General features: G+C 43.1%; 1 protein-coding gene across 1 annotated transcript in view; it reads right to left on the reverse strand.

The window, feature by feature from the left end:
* Positions 1-19,250, reverse strand: part of TRANK1 (tetratricopeptide repeat and ankyrin repeat containing 1) — a 116,869-nt gene that overhangs the window by 79,220 nt on the left and 18,399 nt on the right. The gene's annotated exons all lie outside the window — the stretch shown is intronic.

Genomic DNA, 19,250 nt, shown 5'->3' on the forward strand with positions numbered 1-19,250 from the left:
CTTTGCTTTCCTCATTTGACAGGTCTTAGAGCCTAACAGAAAGTAGGTACTCAGATATTGCAGCATAGCCAGCCCTAGAGTGGGCAATGATTCTGGGGGGCTGGGTAGTCGCAGAGAAGCACTTGGTGCTCACCATGGCATTCTGGAGAGCAGTGGGGATTGTCGTGGAGAGCTGTAAGCAGCAGATGCCAAGGAGGCAGGTCTAAGTGAGAGAAGAGCGGGTTCCTTAGGAGGTGCAGGAGGTACCCTCCACCCATAGCAGTGGGAAGGGGCATGAGGAGATGGAGTCCAGAGTTGGCTATGCCATGTACTCAAGGGTCAGCCTGCTGGGGGTCTTCTGACAGTTCTTGGAAAGAAAAAAATGCTCACTCTTTTCATCATTTCTAATCTTGGACAATATACTAGGTGGAGGGAAGGCAGATCTAAGTGGTTGATTACTGAAATCCACATATGGGATGGGGAATAGGGTCCGTGTACTCATCCCCGACTATGCTTCTTTATGACTATGATGTAATCTCTCTGTCCCATGGCTCACTTTTTACACAGAATGAGGAGACAAAGAAACCATTTCAGAACTCATGGATTATCCTGGCTGAAAATGGCCTTTTTCGGGTGTTTGGAGGATCCTCCCAGGAGGGGAGATGCATGTCGAAAGTAGACTATGGACTGAACATGTTTGCCATTCAATGCCTCTTTTGCAGACCACAACACCCAAAAGGAGAGAGAGAACACAGGGGATTGCCCTGCCACAGAGGCGGGGGGGATGGGGGTGGGGGGTATTATCCATGGTGGTGGAAAATGGGCACTGGTGGAGGGATGGGTATCTGATCATTGTATAATCGAAACCCAAGCACAAAAAATTGTAAATCTACAACTGTAAAAAAAAAAAAAAGAAAGAAACAAAAAAAAATTAAAAAAAAAATTGTGACTATGGACTGAACATGATTGCCACACAATGCCTTTTTGCAGACCACAACACCCAAAAGGAGAGAGAGAACAAAAGGGAATGCCCTGCCACAGAGGCAGGGTGGGATGGGGGGATGGGTTTGGGAGGGATACTGGAAACCATGATGGTGGAAAATGGACATTGGTGGAGGGATGGGCATTTGATTATTGTATAATCAAAACCCAACAACAAAAATTTGTAAATGTGTAACTTTTGCTCATGGTGTTTCACTAATAAAAATGTAAAAAATAAAAAAATAAAAAAATTTAAAAAAAAAGAAAATGGCCTTTTTCATCAAATACTATCCACCGTCTGCCAAATAATTGTTTTAAATTGGAGATGATCAGACAAATAGGAAAGGAAAGTCACTGTAATAACTGACTAAGGATTAATACCCATCTTTCATTTAAAAAAAATCTTTCTAACACAAGAAAAACACAATACCCTAAACCAACATAGGCAAGAGTCTGAAATGAGTAAGCCAGAGAAATAGAACTCACGAAGAGGAGAGCAAGAGAAACAGGCTCACTATCAAGTGAACAAAGAAATGGACAATGGAGACAAATGAGCCCAAACTCTGGGGGCTACCCTATATTCTCCATCATGGAAAAATCTGATGTTCATGACAGATGTTCATCACATTGTTCTTCTAAGTGAAATGAATGGAAATCAGTTCTAGAGCATTCATAAGGCAGAATACCACACAGTTATTTACAAGTCATACTGTAAAGAACATTTAATGATAGGCTAGGTTAGTAAGTGAAAATATGCAGCTACATGAGAAACCTAAATACCAAATTAAATTTTAACACATGTCATCTATTGAAAATGTGTCAAAATATTAAGAACCACATTTTAGGATTAGGGAAGGTTTTAATTTTCCTCCTTATGCTTGTCTGAATTTCCAAGTGCTCTATAATACATTCACTTAATAAGGAGACTATAAATATGATTAAATCTTTTGAGTACTATTTTAAGGGCTTAACTGAATATTTCAAACAAAACATTTCTTCTACACTTACAAACATAATAGAGACAATCCACAACAAATGTTGAGGTACTTTTTTATATTCCTCTAGAAACCGAAAGTGAGATCTTAATATTGTGTGAACGTACATCAAATGTATCTGCTTACGTTTCTACTTTTTCTTGGTAAAATCATGTCGCAGGAGAAAGAAAATCAACCACGTGGAAGGCATTTTGCTTCTTCATAGAATTTATTAAGAGTTACAGTTTCATTTTAAGAAATAATGTCATATACCACTGCCATAAGAAAGCGCTCAGTTGTTAAATCTTTAACAATCTGAAAGTCTATTTACAAGGATGAATTTGTTAACTATAAGATATTAATAAACACATAAGCTAGTATTTAATGAGCACCTACTGCATGCTTATGTCACTGGGTCATTGCATTTTTACATGAAACTCATGAGATAGGATGGTGGCTCCATTTGACCTGAGGAAAACTGAGGCAAGAAGAGGTTATACTACTTGCCATAGACAAAGTGGAACTAATAAAATACAAATTTTGGTGACCTGACTTTCCGCACTTGCCTACGCTCTGAAGTCAAAGGGGGAAAGGCAGTCAAATGATTCCAGGGGCACGGCACGCTCTCAGCTGGCCTTGGGACAGTTCACTGCATCCTCTGAGAACTCCACTCAGGCATTGTTGGGAGGTATCTCGGGCGGCTGTCTAGCTGTTCTCAAGGGAGCAGGAACAGAAAAAGTGCACACAGATACTTTGGGACCAAGCAAGTAGAAACAAAGCAGAACCGGGTTGTTGTGGGTTTTCTGTTATGTGTATATATACACATGAAATTCTCGAAGTGACTTACAATAATGGGGCAGAAGGCAGCACTTGGGGCTGGGTTGTGGAGCAACTGGAATGGCAACAGAGAGATGACCTTTATACTTTATGACTTGAAAGCTTGACAGCAAATTTTCCTTGCTGTGCGTATGTGTGTGTTTCTGTGTTAAATTAGAATCCTTTTATATGACCCACTGGCCAGAGGGACAGTAAATTTTTCTTATGTGAAAATGTGTGTACTGAATTAAATGTCCTTTCAAGTGACCCACCCACCCATGGTGGAATGGGTACAGACAGTTCCCCACTGGCCAGAGAGAACAGTTCTTAGAACTGCCTCCTGCTTTTCCCCAGAGGAAGGTACTGAAGACAAGCAGTCTTGGATAAGAGTTCAATCAGGTGTTGCGTGGGGATGCCAGTGTTTCTTCTTACCTTTCCCTTCCTTTCTGCTTCCCTCTTGAGGGTAAGGGTACAAAAGTACAGAAGGAAGGAGAACTGGGATTTTGTTTTTATAAAAACACTAAAAATCTCTCAAAGGGCACTGGAAAAGCATAAATTCTGGACCCAAGCTTCTCCTACTGGGGTGGTTCCAAGTCAACACGATGCGATCACCCACTCATGTCAGGTTTAACCCAGCTCAGCAAAGCCCGGGCCCCAGTCTGCCTGACACTTGGAGCTCTGCCCGTGCAGCCCAGCCCCTTCATCCATCATCTCAAAGTTATCCCACCTTAGAAGTAAACACCAGGGGGACGGAGCGATAGCACAGCGGGTAGGACGTTTGCCTTGCACGCGGCCAACCCAGGTTCGATTCCCAGCATCCCATATGGTCCCCTGAGCACCGCCAGGAGTTAATTCTTGAGTGCAGAGCCAGGAGTAACCCCTGAACATGGCCAGGTGTGACCAAAAAGCAAAAAAAAAAAAGAAGTAAACACCAAAGATAACTCTCTTCCTATGAGGTGATGTTTCTTGGTTGTCTCTTTACCCACACTTCTACTGAGTGGAATTTTCCCATTTGCCCAATACTTGTATGTCTCCCTGGAGGAACTTTGACTATCAATAACCCAACCCAAATATTATACAGTACTATGCTGGGCTTTATAGAGGTTAAGGGACAACTGCTCTCCCTACCTCTGAAAGATATTAAATATTAAATATTAAAGATATTAAACACAAATATTATATTTAATATAGTCTTTTTTGATGCCTCTGGCTGGGGATCAAAATCAGGGTATCAAACAGGATAATCACGTGCTATCTATACTACTAAGCCACTTACATCCCCAGTCAGATATTTCTTATTTTAAAAAAAAGGTAGAGGGTTAAGATAGCAAATAACAGAACGTAACTTAGATCACACGGGACAAGTCGGGTCTCTCTAGAAAGTGATACTTAAGCCAAGACCCCCCAAATGACCAATTGCCTGGAGAAGGTATCCAAATAATAGAAATAGTATAGGAAAAGACTCTGAGGTTTACAGTTCAAAACTGCCAGGTGGGTAACGAAGGGCTGAAAGAGATGGTGTACAGGAACCCCTGAAATCCCTTACAGGCTCTTAGAATTCACCTTCAGTAAACTGAGAGACTAACACTGCCTCTTAGAACTTTGTATGAAGAAAATGTTCTGTTCTGCACCATGTTATTGTTCTCTTCTGCCACTAGCCATATACAGCTGCTTTGAAAACACATAGTGAAAGAGCAGAACTGAATTTTTGTTTTATTTTACTTGCAGGAAGTGGGCAACTCACAAGTGGTGTTCTGGAGCCCAGGGGTGGCTTCTCCCTTGATTCTGATCAACAGGTTGACAGTCCAAGCATGGGCCAGAGAATATGCTGCTTCTCAGGCCCTTCAGTCCTGGGGTTCCCTGGGACAACTCAGCAGGGCTGGGAACCGATGCCTAGGGGCCTCCAAGGCAGCACCCAGTGATGCTCTGGAAGCCATCTGATTGAAGTGGGAAGAGGCCACATACAAGGCAAATGCCTTATCCCCTATACTATCTCTCTAGCCCCTGAATTTTTTTATTGTTTAATTTTAATTAACTTTACACAGACACATGGCATATAGGTCCTATCTAGGACAGTACAAGTCTAGAGAGTTATTAATCTAGAGATTAATTAAGCAAAGGATTAACAAGAACTAATTGGATCATCCTGCTGCAAGCCAAGATGAGAAATGTGTCAATGGAAAATGAACTCAGGAGGCAAAGCCAATCAGGGTTAACTTCATGGGAACAAGGGGCAGAAAACCCCAACTCCAAGGCTCTTACTCAAAGACAACTTTACATGAAATAAACTGACGCTTTGGTTTCAAATCTAAGTGAATGCAATACTGAATTTTCTTTGTAGAGAAAATTTCGCCTAGTCCCTGAGAAAATCATTACGCTAGCTAGCAGCTAGTTTATCTAACAGCACAAGATCTGGCCATCTCTGCAGAAAATTCTACTGGAACCTACAGCTCTAGACAGAAGGGGTACTGGGAGCACCAGATGAAATAACTTTTTCTACTCACCCTGACACTATGCCCCAGAGCCCTTGCCTGTGAGAGGAATAAAGGCAGGGTGGGATGGGGGTCGGGGTGGGGGGGGTGGGAGGGATACTGGGACTGGTGGTGGTGGAGAATGGGCACTGGTGGAGGGATGGGTATTCGATCATTGTATAATTGAAACCCAAGCGCAAAAATTTGTAAATCTACAACTGTACTTCATGGTGTTCACTAATAAAAGGTAAAGGCCCTCCCGTTGATCGTCAATTTGCTCGAGCAGGCCCAGTAACGTCTCCATTGGAGACTTTGTTGTTACTGTGTCTGGCATATCGAATACTCTCGGTAGCTTGCCGGGCTCTTCGAGAGGGGTGGAGGAATCGAACTCGGGTCGGCCATGTTGGCCGCTTGTAAGGCGAACGCCCTACCCGCTGTGCTATCGCTCCAGCCCGTTCACTAATAAAAAATCTAAAAAAAAAAAAAAAAGAGTTAGTTTGCCCAAACAGGTGTTGTCTACTCCCCAGAGGCTAGAGAAATTCCCAATTCCTGCGCTTTCCTGCCCCCACCCCTCGACTTCTTGTATATTTTATCCACACAACACCTAACGTGAAAAGATGAGTAACAATTAGGCTTTCTTGGAATCACTTTTGCACCATAGCCCAGCATAGAGTGAGTGGTCACAGGCTGTGCTGAGGACCTTGACCCATCTCTCCCACCAGGCATCCCATTTAAAGCCTGCTATCCCACAGCGAGAAGCTAGGTCACTGCTCCAGAACTTCCCTGTACAGGCAGAACTTTGTATACTTTGTATTTCTATCTTATCTTGTCCTTTGGCGCAAAGGCCTACAAGACCCAGATAAGCCTATTTTTTTTTATTTTTTAAATAATATAATTTATTATGATGCTTTCTAAAAAACTGAAGTTATTTAAAAAACTCAGGGTAAGCATATTCTATAAAAGCAAAAAAATAATAATCTTAAGATAGGACAAGAGCTACGTGTTCTTGCTCCTCAAAGATCCATGTGTTTCTTGATATATTGTCAATATCTTTCTATAGCCTTAAAATTCTTCAACTTCATTTCTGAACACTATTTAAAGTTTTATTTATTTATTTATTTATTTATTTTATTAGTGAAGCACCATGAGGTACAGTTGTAGATTTAAGATAAGCCTATTTAATATGCTATTTTGCAAAGCAAAAAAGAAGAAAATTTGCTGACATGGTTTCAGGAAGCAACTTGGTTTCTGTTTGGGGCAGGAGGAGGAGGGGAGAGGGACTGCACAATTTTTTCCTCTTCTATGTTGTATCATTGTTTTGAGGGTCACATTCAGGAGTGCTGATAGTGGGGAGTAAGCATGGCAGTGTTCAGGGGGTCTGTGTGCCAGGATCAAACACAGGACTTCACACATGCAAATCACAGGTTCTACCCCTTGAGCTACATCCTTGACCCTCTGCTATTCTTGATTCCAAACTAATAGTTGCTCCAAATTTTCGATCCAGCCACTTTTAAAAGTTCTAAGTTCCCCTTGAAGTTTATATTAAAACTTGATTCATCTCAGACTCACTGACAACAATCCTGTCCCTCAGCTCAGCAATATTTTGGTTAATTTTTTAAAAATTAAATTCTAGTTATAAATTCAACATTTACCATGGGGGAAAATGAGAAAAACAGAAGCAGGACTCCTGGGAAGACCAATTTTCTTCACATTGCTTTACAATTGAGGTTTACGGGTTTGAATTAACAGAGGATCAGAATAGCTTCTCCCAAGTCCAGCCTGAGAAACAGATTTTAAAAAAAGGCCAGAGAAATAAGAATATTAAACAAAAAAGGAGCATTTTTGCCTCTGTGTATATCACATACATAAAACTGAAGACTTATATGGAGGAAAAAACAAAAGTTTACTCAAAAACATGCCTTTAATCTTAAAAATAACCAACCTGCTTGTTTGAGCAAATTCACTACAATGAAATATCAAGTCCTCTCCATATTGATTAATGTTTATTTTCATGAAATTGTCACTGAACACATCTGTAATTTTTTTAAAATTAATGAAAGAATTAGCACGTTCACCTAAAGAAATAAGCTTAAGTGACCAAGATATTTTTCATGGGGACCACTCCTGCCAGTGCTTGGGGAACCATGTGTGCTGGTAATCACACAAGCAAACCAAGTGCTACAGCCTTTTGATCATCTCCTCAGCTTCCAAGATATTTTCTTTTTTTTTTATTTTAGTGAGTGTCTGTGTGTCTGTGTGTGTGTGTGTCTGTGTGTGTATTTGGGCAGCTCAGAGCTCATTCCTGGCTCAGGCATCACTCTTGGTGGGCTTGGGGGATTGAACCCAGGTCAGCAGAATGCAAGGCAAGTGCCCTGCCCATTGTGCTATTGCTCTCACCCGCAAAAATTTTTTTTATTTTAATGTAGGAGTATTGCTATTTATTCAACCATTGATTAGGCTGACTGAGTTGGGCATGAACTCCACCTTACTATTTTTTCCTTTTTATAAATTTATTTATTGAATCACCATGAGAGCAGTTACAAAGCTTTCGGGCTTAAGTCTTGATCATACAATGATGAAACACCCGTCCCTTTACCAGTGCCCATTTTCCACCAACAACAACCCCAGTATACCCCCCCATCCCTTACCCTCCCCCTACATGTCATCTAGGGCAGATGACTTTCACATTACTCTCTCTTTACTTTGGTCACATTCAATATTTCGACACCAGACCCACCATTATTATTTGGGATTTACCCCAACATTCAGATCTACCAAAAAGGCCACCACAGACAATTTGTTTTCTATTGCTGATTATGAATTACATATGTGGCACGGCCACAATAGTGGCTGCGCGATTTTGGAATTCCAAAATTTTAACAATTAAATCTGGAGGGATTTCTGCCAAAACCTACTGGGTTATGAGATTTGTTCCTGAGTCTCTGGGTTCGTGGCTATTAAGCAGCTTTATCAGGAGCCAGAGAGGCCGCTTGCAAGACAAATGTCCTACCCGCAGTGCTATCACTCCAGCCCTATGATTCAGTAGGAGTCGTAATAAGCTGGAGCTGGGCAGAAACAGTCCAAGCAGCATCTTCAGGGTTAAGACTAAATTCCGGGCTCTGTCATTTCTCTTACTATCACACTTTAAAATTTATGACTTGGAGAGATAGTATAGCAGGGAAGGCGCACTTTCTTTGTGCATGGCTGACCCTGATTTGATCCCTGGACCTGTATGAAAGCGTTCCTGAGCACTGCCAGCAGTGACCACAGAACACAGATCCAGGAGTACATCTTGAGTACTGTTGGGTGTTGCCCAAAAACAAAAAAGAAAACGAAAAATCTATAAATATATTTAAAAAGAATAGAGTTTTTTTGATAATTCTATTAAAAATATTTTGCAGGCGACGCAGTGACGAGACACACGGGGCCTCATGGGATGGGGGTGGAGCCAGCCCTTTACTCCCCATCCCAAGGAGACCTCGGGTCACCGCCCACAAAAGGCCGACCCGAGTTCGATTTCTCCGCCCCTCTCGGAGAGCCCGGCAAGCTGCCGAAGAGTATCTCGCCCTCATGGCAAAGCCTGGCAAGCTACCCGTGACGTATTTGGTATGCCAAACACAGTAACAATTGTCACAATGGAGACATTACGTTACTGGGCTCGGGCTCGCTCGAGCAAATCGATGAACAACGGGAGGACAGTGACAGAGACAGTGATATTAAGAGAAAAAGGATAAATTAACAAACAATACCAAGAAATAAATATATACTACTAAAAATTTACATGTCAGAGATAGCTTTCTATTTTTGTTGTTTGGGGTTTTGTTTTTGCTTTTGAGCCACACCAGGCAGTACTCAGGGCTAACTTCTAGCTATACTCAGGATCACTACTGGCAGGGCTCAAGGGGACCCCCTATGTGGTGCTAGGGATCAACTATGGGTCAGCCATATGTAAACCAAGCAATCTACCTACTGTACTATTGCTCTGACCCCCAGACACGGCTTTGGCTTTCTAAATAAGCAGCTAATAAACTTTTTGGTACAACTGGCTGAATATCTGGAAAATATGTTAAATCTCTTCTTGCTACAGTGTGATTAGCTAAATAAATGACACCTCCCCAAAGAAGACTATGCCCCATAACCTGTCATTGTGTTATTTATATAACATGACAAATGGGGACCTTATAGATATGACTAAGGGAAGTCTTAAAACAGGGATAGCAACCTGGTTTCTGTGGGTGAGACATGGTACACAATCAAGGTGCTTGTTTTACATGCAACTGACCCAGGTTAGATCCCTGGCACTGCATATGGGCCCCAGAGGCCTATCAGGACTGATTCCTAAGCATCACTTGGCATGGCCCAATCCCCTCCCCAATGAATAAACACACTAGGGTAATAAAAAGAACAAAATGCCAACAGTAATATCAAGAAATCAAAAATACTACGTTACGCAAAAGAGACCAGGCTTCAAAGAGCCTGTGACTCCATTTAGATGAAGTTGTAGAAATGGCAAATCTAGGGGGCTGGAGTGATAGCACAGCGGGTAGGGCGTTTGACCCGGGTTCAATTCCCAGCATCCCATAAGGTCCTGAGCACTGCCAGGAGTGATTCCTGAGTACAAAGCCAGGAGTAACCCCTCTGCATCGCCAGGTATGACCCAAAAAGAAAAAAAAATGGCAAATCTATTAAATCAGAAAAAATTATTGTCTGTTAAAGCTTGTACATAAAGGGATATAGTAGGGGGATGAAAATTTCTGAAGGAATGAAAATGTTCTGTATTATAATGGGGGTGAGGTGTGGATACTACACAGGTAAATGTTCAAGTTCATTGAACCACACACTTCAAATATGTACTTTTTATTACATGCAACTATTTCACTCTTTTAGAAAAGCACTGAGGAAAAAGAATCCTTGAAAGCACTATGAGGAGATACACGTACAATTTTTTTTATCAGCTCTACCTGCTGCAGAAGGAAATTTGGTTAATATCCAGAAAAGTGACACATGTATACAACCTTTAACCCAACAATTCCTCTTCTGGGAATGGATCGTACAGCCTGGTTGCACACACTAGAAATGGCAGATGATACAAGATAATTCACTGTCAAATTGAACTAATAAAAGACTAGCACCAACCTTAAAGTCCAGCAATACAGAAGTAATATTAATAGTACAGCTCCCTGAAAGTATTATGCAAGCATTTAAAAAGAAGGGGAGAGAGGAATGAAGATACTTTCTGTAGTGATATAATTTCTAAAATATATTTGAAAATGCAGAACTATTCTCCTTTCTGTGGAAAAAAATTGAATAAGCAGAAAGGGCTGGATAAAAATTCATGTTGCTTGTGTATGCATTAAAAAACTGAAAGGAGCCACCAGAAATAGAAATATTTACTCTTCTTGAGGGTTTAGGTATAGGAGAGAGACCTACTCACTCTTCTGCATGGAAACCATTTCATATTGATTCCTATATGGCCCAAATTTTTTTTAAAAATGCAATGCAATGAAAAAATTACATTTGTCTCATTTGAAAGGACCATTCTAATGACATCAAGAGCAAAAACCACATGATAGGCTTGAATTCATGAAAAGTCAAAAACCTGTTTATAATAGAAGTCCCTCAGGTACTTTACAGACACCCTCCTTGTATCAACACACTCCTGGGTGAGTCTCTTACGCTGGGGGTGGCAGAGCACAGAGGCACTGCTGACCACAGGAGCGCTCAATGCACACCCTTCCACAGCTATTTAGTGCTGCTGAAGTATCCTACTAACAACTTCCGTTTCAGTCTAGTAGGATACTCACTGCCTTCTTCTTCATAAAAGCAAAGCCAATACAAATCTAAAAACCTAACAAATGGAGGTATTTGTAAAGAATGGTACAGCTTCAAACAGAATATCAGGCAGATCTAGGAAGAGGACGAGATATCAAAACAATTAAGGGGAATAAAGTAAGTGGAAGAACTATTTGTAGAGCAACTTGAAGAGTTTAAGGACATATTCATGTGTGTGTGTGTGTGTGTGTGTGTGTGTGTGTGTTCAAGAGGATTGACAGCTGACATTAGGAGAATTTCAGGAAGGACATGTGGGAAACTAAGAGTAGGATCACAGAAAGGGAGATGATTTTAGTTGTTGAAAATCACTGAACTTGGGATAATTTGTTATTACAGTCCCAGGAAACCAACACAACACCTCTTCGAATCTGTCCAACAGAATTTTATGAGTAGAAGGATTTAATAAAATGGTGAAACTATAATTCCCAAATGGTGAGACTATAATTCCCAGCGCAATGAATACAAGACTCAGAAATTCGATACCTGGGTATGGTCAGAGAACCCAAGAGAGATAGAGACCTACCCAGGCCTCTATCTGCCGCCCTGACTCCCATCTCCTCTGTTCAGGGAGGCAGGAAAGTCAGAAGCAGGAGTCCAACTTGGCCCGGTCCCTGATGGGTCAGTGAACAGCAGGGACTCAGAGATTAGGGCCTGAGGTTGGAGCGTAAGCGCTGCAACATTTACAGAACCTTTGCTTTGTTTACCCAGCAAAGAGAAAATATTTGGTAAAAAACATAACCCTAGTACTTGGCTGTTCTTATAGGGGCTCCCTGAAATGACCAGGTAAGCTCATTCTTACTTTGGACAAAATGGCAGGCTACTGAATGTGACTGCCCACACGGCAGAGTCTGGCAAACTCCCCGTGGCGTACCCAATATGCCAAATACCAGTAACAATGATGGGTCTCATTCTCCTAACCCTGAAAGAGCCTTTAATATGGCACTTTTAAAAAAATCTCAGGGCTAGGATGAAGGAGACGTTACTGGGGCTTGCTCGAGGCAATCGACGAACAACAGGATAGTCGTGATCGTGAAGCAGGAGAAAATCTAACGTGGTGAGAGTCTGTGAATCCCCAAGGTCTTGGGGAAGACAGGAAAGACAGGTGCAGTAAAACCTGCAACTAAACTCAAATCTCTACCCATGACTGTCCCTGTCCCTCTGCGGGAGGGCCATACCTGTCCTCTCTGGGGCAGCTCCAGCTCAGAGCCAAGCAAGGTAGCCACCTGGAGGCCTGAGTCCCTCCCTGGGAGTTCCAAAGCTGGGACTCTGGAATCTTCCCTCCCATCCTGAAAGAAGCCAGTCAGAGGTACAAGAATGTGATACCTATTCTCTGAATGAGGGAAGGCAGAAAGAGGGGCATCTGTTGTCCCACAATTCCACATTCCACTCTCTTGAGACTCGGATGCCTCCCGAGCCCTTGTCTAGTTACCAGACACCAACACCCTTCTAGAACATTCCTCTCTTTGCCAAAGTAATTTGAATTGTTCTTCCTCCTTGTTAGAATGGAAAGAAGAATCAGAAATTATATCCCTCTTTCACCCCTTTCTCATGGAATCTGTATCAGAGGTGACCTACCCTCACACCACTGGGACTTCTCTGGGGACAGAAATCACCACCCCCCCAAGGGCCTGCCAGAGTCTCCGCATCCTTTCCACAGTGAATCCTGGGTGACATTTCCAGTTTCTATCCCAAAAGCATAGGCCAAATTCAACTCATGCATCCATGAGCAAACCTTTGCAAGTGCCATATAACTAGAACGTGGCGGGCCAAAGACAAGGAGTCATTTGCTCTCCACCTCAACTCCCATGCTGTCCCCCTCACAGGTATACTGGGAAGAACAGCCAGAGCCAGGTTCACAGACACCCAGCAGAGATGCCCCGCACAACAATCTGGATGAACCAGGGAGGCCTCTTCCCTGGCCCCAGCCCCTCACTGCCATTAAGGGATGGGTCATAGTGTATAGAGTGAGAAAATCCTCCAGAAGATCCTGGAATTGTGGCCCAGACATCTCCAGCACCACAGGACCCAAGCAGCACAACCTGGGGCCCTTGCACTGAACTGCAGGCCCACTGGTAGAGTCTTGCTGATTGGATAATCCTGAGCACTACCTGGGAGCTGTCCTAAAAATCAAAGACTCCAGGACACCCAGCCCCCCCCGATACACGCATACAAACACACCTTCCATGAAAGGTCACAAAGGTTTTTCAGGTTCTCTGTGGTCTCTTTCCTCTGAATCCTTCTCCCTTCTCCTTCCTTCTCTCTAAAACCTGTCACCAGATGCAGTCCCCTTTGCAGTTCTGAATACCTCCGTAAGGCCCTGGAGGAAGATTTTACACCTGTCACCCCACATATATCCATACATCCACTCCATTCTTTGATGGAGTAGTAGTAGATGTTGGCTGCAAGAGATGAGGCAATTTTATTTAGTACTTACTGTGTGCAAGCCCCTCTGCTAAACATTTCTCAGGCACTTTTCTCATTGAACGTTCCAACCAAAGTTGGTGAATGAGGTACAATTATGATCCTTATTTTACCGATCAGGAAACAAGTCTAACCAAGAGAAAAGCACTTCCAGCAAGGCATAGAGCCAAGTTGGCTAGCAAAGTCTGTGTTCACAACTCCAAATAGAGAGGCTGAACACAAGTCGTGCAGACTGAAATAAAAGGACTTCAAAATAAAAACGGAATCCCTGCAATAGCAAATCCCAAAAGCCTACATTCCACACCATCTCAAGGAAAACAGGTCTTAAGCATCAGCAACATGGGTGCTCCCAAATTGTGACTCAGGTATTGTCCAACAACTGTCAAATTCCCTGCTGTAAGATGTATGCTCTCACCAGTGCACCTGGGAGTGGCAGATGGCAACGAAATCAGGTAAAGACTCAAATAGGCCCTTAACCAGCCTTTAAACAAAAATTTATCCTCAAAGAAGAACATAAGGGAATGGAGAGGTAGTAGAGGTAGTACAGTGAGTAGGGTGCTTGCCATGCTTGCAGCTGGCCTGGGTTACATTTCTGATCTCCGAGCCCTACCGGAGTAGAGCTTAGTGGGAACATTCAATCAGAAAAGTGTTTAAGAGCTTAGCACAGGGGCTAGCACATATTAAATACTCAATAAAATTGGCCTCATCTCTTGCAGCCAGCATCTACTACTATTCCATTAAAGAGTGGAATGGATGGATGGATGGAAGGTGGGCACAGAGTCAGGAATAGTAGGCCCTGAGCACTGCCTGGTGTGCCTGCAAACCAAAATGTACAACAACCACAAAAAGGAGAACACTATTTTGTGCAACATCAACCCAGTTATCCTTTCCCCCACAGGTACCCCCCTGACCCCAGCAATTACTCTGGCTGCCATTCTCACTGTGGAGATCACAGCAATCTTCTTCCCCTATGAACCAAGAAAAAAGCAGTGATGAAACTCAAATACCAGCCAGCTGGGCATGGGATGGGTAAGAGGTGCCCAGCAGTCCTCATAAACAAGAATTTCCCCAGTCAGGGACCCTGCAGGGCAGTCTTGTAGCAGTACTGAGGAACCTGTTCTTTAGGTCCAGTTCTAACACCCTGTTTCCTGAAACACAAGATTTTGAATTCCACCTTGACAACAGGATGGACTTTGGCTAGGCTGAAAATGTATACATGAACAATCCCAGCCTTCTGAATATAACCCACAAGGACTGGAGAGATAGTACTGGGATAAGGTACTTGCCTCAGACATAGCCACCTGGGTTTAATCCGAGCATTCTATATGGCCCCCAAACTCCTTCAGGAGTGATCCTGGAGCCTAGAGCCAGAAGCCCTGAGCACCACTGGGTGTGACCCCCAAAAGAAACAAAATAAATACAACTTAGGACTGTTAATATACTGGTATGACTGCAAGTGTGTGTGTTCATGCACGCACATAGACAAGCTTCACCTCATCCATCCCTCATTCTCCAGGACTATGCTGACCATGTTAGTGTTGTAACTACAATTTATGGGGCTCCCTATCTCTCGGGCTAGCACCAAGAGTGAAAGAAGGAAATGGATGTCTCCTCCTCAGAGGCAAGAAAAGTCTAGAAACTTTAGATCAGGTTCTACTTGACCTCTCTTAGGTCTGATGGCAGTTGGTCAATTCACCACCTTAGATCTTGGTCTCCTTACTGGAAATCAGACACAACATGACCTACAGGTCCAGCCTACCTTTCTGGATTCTGCTTCCTCAGTATGGAGAGCCTACCAGATGCCAGTCTCTGCTGGCACTGACCTCAGGGAAATCCACAAAACTGACCCAAATATCTGCTGCCTCTTATATGCTAGTGAGAGGACATGAGTGAAAGTTGCACTAATATTTCTGCAAAAATTAAATAACACATGGAATGAGCTTAATAGTGCTTATGCACAGAACTGCTATTCTATTAACGTTTAGTGTATAAAACCAACTTTTTGTTTGGTTTGGGGTCCAGACCAGGAGGTGTACTCCTTATAGAGACAGGCTTACTCCTGGAGGTGCTTGGGAAAGGGGAGAACCATGTGGGGTGCTGGGGACAGGGTTAGCAACATGCAAGACCTTATCTCCGGTACCATCTCTCTAGTCTAGTACATAAACCCATTTGCTCATCATTATTCTCCACAGGACACTATTTCTTTTCCCTGGAATGACCTTGGGGCACCCCTTAATCTCTGCCTTGAATTCTCTTTCTCTAAGCAAGGCTTCAAACTAACCTCTCTCAGTTCCTCCTACAAAGGAGTTGGGAATGGGGGGCTGGGGGGAGGGCTCTCCGGGAGCATAACAGCATCCTCACAAATCTCTTCTCATGGGTCTGCATGATAGAAACTTTGTCTCACCACCTATCATCAATGCCTCTATTTTATATGTTTACCTACTCCATTGGCTCACATAGGGGCCTCAGATAAGATAAAGAGGTGAGAGCAGTTAGAACACTGAAGAGAAGAATAGGGCATATGAGAGCAAGTCTGAAGTCAGACCACAGGGAATTCATTACTTTGACAATGAATTCTGACTTAGTGAGCTATGGAAGTCATCAGTTTATGAGCCCCCAATAGGGGGAACGCTGGCAGGCTAATGAGCAGATCCAAGGGTAAGCAAAGGGAAGTTACCTAGACATGAGTTCATCCCACCTGAAGGCTCTGTGTATTCATATCACAGTGAACACATTGCTTAGCGTGGCACGACAATTCTCTCTGTTTTCTTGAGTATGTAGGATAGCATCGTTTCCTTTAGAATAGCACTACTTTTTGCTAGGGCTGACAAGTCTGCCCCCTTTCCAAGTATTACCTCCATTAGCAGGAGGACTCAGTACCTCCAACATAAAAACGTATTAGTTTAACTGCTGGAGGAACTCAAAACACAGGCATGAATAAACTGACTTGACACACAGGAGTTCTCTGCCCCGGTTACCAAAAAGTTGGATGAACCACCTCCACTGGAGGTGGAGGTGCAAAATGATTCTGAGTTCCACACCAGGCAAGAGACGGGAGTTTATTCACATAAATTGTATACAGGGCATCTTAGGTAATACTCATTTGCCCTTAAATCTTTTCAACGAAAACAAGGAAATAAGAACCAGGAATATGGCTCAAGCCTAGCATGAGTGATACCTTGCATTAAATACCCAGCACCACACATCCCTTCTCACCCCCGCACCCCTGGGTGTAGCCCTAGTGATCCCTGTGTCACTGTGACCCCTACCTACCTCTAACAAGGTGGGGGAAGCAATGTCCAGTTATAAAACCTGAAATTAAGCAATGTTTAATGATAAAACTCAAGGCAAAGAAAATATCTATATAGGCCAAATGGACAACATCACTGACCAAAAGAAGAACCCTAAGAAGTCCTACCCATTGCGGTGAGGCAGAAAGAATTGAGGTTCAAATTAGAAAGGAAGTTCAACTATTACTGTCTGCAAGTGATATAATCTGTGTAGAAAATACTAGCTCTACAAAAAAACATTTTAGAAAAAATAAATCAATACAGAAAAGTAGCAGTCTGCAATCAACACACAAAAATCTGTTGTAAGCTAGCAATGAACTGAAGAGAAAAAAATTTAAAATTCCCTAATTGTGTCCAAAAATATCAAGTATCTAGAAATTTCATTGTTCATTGGTTTGCTCGAGCAGTCCCAGTAACGTCTCCATCATGAGACTTGTTGTTACTGTGTTTGGCATATCGAATACGTCATGGGGAGCTTGCCAGGCTTTGCTGTGCGGACGAGATACTCTGGGTAGCTCGATGGGCTCTCCAAGAGGGGCGGAGGAATCGAACTTGGGTCAGCCATGTCGGCCACGTGCAAGGCAAACAAAAAAAGGTGGAGCAAACAAAGTCTCTTCAACCAAGACTGCTGGGAAATCTGGTTAGTCACTTAAAAAAGAATTGAAATAGACCTCCATTTCACACCATACACAAATTGGCAAGAAAAAAAATAAGTAGTAAGTGAAACTACAACATACTCTGTGAGAGAAACAATGGCTGAAGTTAAAAAAAGACTCCCTACTGAATGGGAGAAAATATTCACACACCATAATCAGACAAAGGGTTTATATAGGATGTGTTAAGTACTCACAAAACTCAACAACACAAAAGTCACCTCATCAAAGGAGAGGGGAGAGGAGGACAATTCCTGGAGGAGGACATACAGATGGCCAACAGCTATGTGAAAGGGCTCCCTATTGCTGGTTATCAGTACCGATCCCCAGGGAGCAGGGAGTGATGGGAGGACTAGCAGGGACATAAAGAGAGCAGGTGATAGGTTTGGGCACTTGGGTGATGGTGGAGGTGCATAATTTTGAACACGCAGTGCATGGATATTAACACTGTCCTCCCGTTGTTCATAGATTTGCTAGAGCGGGCCCAGTAATGTCTCCATTGTGACAACTGTTACTGTGTTTGGCATATCGAATATGTCACGGGTAGCTTGCCAGGCTTTGCCGTGCGGGCGAGATACCCTCGGTAGCTTGCCGGGCTCTCCGAGAGGGGCGGAGGAATCGAACTCGGGTCAGCCATGTTGGCCGCTTGCAAGGCAATTGCGTTACCCGCTGTGCTATCGCTCAATTATTATAAATTTCTTTTCAAGGGAAGGGCTAGACCATACCTGATGATACTACTCCTGGCTGAGCTGGAGGGAGTAAACGGGGTCACTCCTGGCAATGCTCTGGGAGCCATGAGGTAGCGGGTCACTTGCAAAGCAAGTGCTTTAACCCCTATTTCTAGTCCACCAAATTTCCTTCTTAAAAAAAGAACAACCCTACTCTTGGTAGGGGCACTGTGACATTCTGGAGTTCTAGAAATTCTTTTTACCTGGTTCAGTATTTTTAAGTTTAAACGTGAATATTCTCTCCCTCCCACCCACACTGTCCCCAACAGCAATCTCTTTTGTAATTTAGTATCCTCTTTGCTCCCAAGGATTTTTCTCCCAAATTCCTTTCTTGCAAAGATTTCTTACAGTAAGCATTTGTCTGCCTGTGAGCCTTGAAGGTAAAAAAAAATAGAAATTAAAAAATTGTTACAAACACCCTAAGGCCACCTATGGGTCAGTGAAGTCCAAGGCAGGAAGTGAGGCACTAATCAATTCCCTCACACTCCCAGGTCCCCCCTCCCCGCACCCAAGCTGAAAGCTGATACTTGGTTCCTCAAGGCAATGAAAACAAACCAAACAATGTTCACAAGCTTGACAAAGGGCAGAAGCCCTCCCCCCAAACCTCAAACTTCCTCGAGCTACACCAGAACTACTCCAAAAGGGACTCCCGAAAGAATATTCATCCCCAAAGCAAAGGTAAAATAAGGGGTATATCCACCACAGAAATTTGTCTTGGGAAGCAACTACATAAAAGTGGAACCATTCACTGAAGACAAGTTTAAGAATCATCCCCTTGGGCTGGAGAGATAGCACAGGGGTAAGGTGCTGACCCAGGCTCAATGCCAGCTTTACCTATGGTCCCCTAAGCCCTACCAGGAGTCATCCTGGAACACAGAGCCAGGAGTAAACCCTGAGCACAGTCAAATTTGGCGAAAAAAAAAAAAAGGTAGAATTCCACTATGGCAAAGTCTCATTCGGTAACTAACCATTGTCTGGGAAGTCAAGTGAGGTGTCTAAATCTCAGATCTGCCACAAATTACTGGAATAATTAATAGCTGATGAGTCTCATCTTTACCTAGGAAAGAGTCACCCTCTCCACCGCAGTTCCAGATGCTGCCTGCTG

This window comes from Sorex fumeus, unplaced genomic scaffold, assembly GCF_029834395.1.
Source record: "Sorex fumeus unplaced genomic scaffold, SorFum_2.1 ptg000072l, whole genome shotgun sequence".
Taxonomy (NCBI): domain Eukaryota; kingdom Metazoa; phylum Chordata; class Mammalia; order Eulipotyphla; family Soricidae; genus Sorex; species Sorex fumeus.